The following is a 2,518-nucleotide window of genomic DNA, read 5'->3' on the forward strand; positions in this document are numbered from 1 at the left end:
AACCCACATTCCCTATGCCTGCCACATGAGATGCTTGTCCTCTCCGAGGGTGTCCCGCTTCCTCTGTCCGAAACTCTGGTAACGGAGCTCTTGTATTTCACCAACGAGCATTCCTTTCATGAGAGAGAATATTCTTGCAAAACATCTTGGAAATGTATGCTTCACTGGGGCCTTTTCAATCTGGGCTCAGACTGGCTTTTTCTTTTCTTTATTTTTAAAATCATTTTATTGGAGGCTCCATACATCAATTGTATCAAGAGGACCTGGTTTTGTAATGAAAAATAGGCACTGCTCCAGTGTAGATAGAAAGAGAAATGGGGAGGGGGAGAGAGGGCAGGGGGAGAGAGGAAAGATGTGAAAGGAGAGGAAGAGTGGGGGGAGGGAGGACAAGGCACAAAGCATTACATTTATAAGTAAATGGATTCGTAGGACTGAAAGGGTCCTTAGAGATCACTTCATCCAGAAGACAGGAAAACAGGGAGATTAAATAACTTGCCTAATTCACACAAATTATCCAAGTTATTAAGGGACAAAGTTACTCAATACTACTACCCCCAAATTTTTTTTTGCCAAAAGACACATTTTTTCCAGTGTTTATAATTCAGAAAACAAAATTGATCTAATTTGCTAAAGTTCAACAAAACAAATAAGATATTTTGTTTGTTTCTAAGCTTTATTATTTAGTTACAATTTCTCCTAGATGTGATGCAACCCCTCCTGGTCTCATTAATCACTTTTCTTCTAAGGACAATGATTCACCGCTCCTTTGTCACTCCGTTTTAAATTCATGGTCTTACGCAAAGGGTATCAATGGAGGCTCTCTCATGTGAAAAGATGCTGCACGGAAAATGGGAAACGTGTTACCAAAATAAAGTGTTTCAATGAAACACTGGCAGATGGCAATGTCTTCAGAATTGAACCAATCCAGTGCACGTGCTCTAGGGCTGGCTGACATCTCTGGAATCAGCGTCTCGTTGGGGCAGTCCACATTCCAATGGCAGAAGAGGGCTCAGTTAGAAATCAGCCTTCATCAGCCCAAAGGAAAACAATGCTATGCACAAAGACCGCTCTCAGAGCGAGAGAATAGTTGCCTTAAGAACAAAGCCACAGGCACTGGATGTCTCGGAACCAGACGCTGAAGCATGTGGGTCTGTTTCCGCCTAGCTTCCTAACTTAGTTTTTCTGTTAGTTTCAGGGAAGGATTCTTTTTTGTTGCTTTTTAGCCCACAGTGACCTAATTCCTTCACAAACTTACCCAGCTTGCAGAAGATGACGTCTTCCCAGTTACCTTTGTAATTATTACTGATGGAACGGGGAGCAAACAGTTGCTCTCATAGTGCTAGTCCCAATGGAGAAGCGATTTTCTTAAACGTTGAATCTTTTCTTGCTGAAGCCAAGCCTGCACCCATAATCACTCCAATTTGGGCAAGAAAATCTCTGGGTGGATTCTTCAGATAAACATATGCATCTTCCCCAAATTGCACGGTAGCCATTATCCTATTTTTCCCAGAGACATATACACCCTTGCAGCAGTGGGTATAATGACCAGTTGTAGTGCAGATGGAAGCAAAGCCCAGTTGTAAATAAACAGGCTGTTCTTCGACATATTTAGACTGCAGAGGTGGAGCAATATATATATGTAGCTTAAACACACCGTAGCTGATTAAAGGAACGGACCTACTTCCTTGGGCTCAAGGCTGAAATGCACCAGTGTGAGAAGAAGTAGACTACTATCTCAAGGTCATGGATTGAAAGTCATTAGACTTTGGTTCAAAACTCTTGCCCTGCGAGGGCCCAATCAGTGGCAACCCCAGACTGGTCTGGTTTCACTAGCTCCTCTTCTTTGGCTGCATGTACACTTCCATGTGAAAATATCAGAGCTGTAGGCATGATCACCAGTTTCCCCACCATCATGACTGCCATTCCTACGACACTCTAGGCTCAAGTCTTATATACAGAAAGCTGAGAGGGACAAAGAGAACTATGAGACGTGTGAAGCTGCAAATAATGATGAAAAATCATTACACAGGTAACTGATGCACGGAGTGTAATTCAAGATCCCCCCACCCCTTACATCTTGCAATGATCACTCCTATAAGTGGTTAATATGCACACTGGATGCAATACAAATAGCATGAAGTGATTGATGAGGAAACTGTGGTAGAAGTATTAGGATGCAGTTGATGATTTTCAAAGATATTTATACAAGATCAAAATGGATTAAAAGTATGAACACTTCTGAGATTAAAATCTGAACATACGCACATATAAGTAGACACACAAATGCATCTGCTCTAGCTTTCCCAAATTGGCAGCAATGGAATGATATGATATCTGTAAGAGTTCTCAATCAAATGGTGCTTTTTTAAAAGAAAGAAAGAAAGAAAGAAAGAAATGGGCGTGAAGGATGGCCTCCTCACTTTTTGCATTTCCCAGAGCTGGAAAAAAATATGCATATTTTTGGCAAATAAAAACAACAACAAACCAGTTGCAGTCACTCATTTCCAACTCATGAGGA

The 2,518-nt window shown here is 41.4% G+C and overlaps 1 pseudogene; it reads right to left on the minus strand.

The window, feature by feature from the left end:
* Positions 1-1,070: 1,070 nt before the first annotated feature.
* On the minus strand, positions 1,071-1,923 carry LOC142439947 (MICOS complex subunit MIC27-like; annotated as a pseudogene).
* Between the last annotated feature and the right edge of the window lie 595 nt (positions 1,924-2,518).

This window comes from Tenrec ecaudatus, chromosome 2 (assembly GCF_050624435.1).
Source record: "Tenrec ecaudatus isolate mTenEca1 chromosome 2, mTenEca1.hap1, whole genome shotgun sequence".
Lineage (NCBI taxonomy): Eukaryota > Metazoa > Chordata > Mammalia > Afrosoricida > Tenrecidae > Tenrec > Tenrec ecaudatus.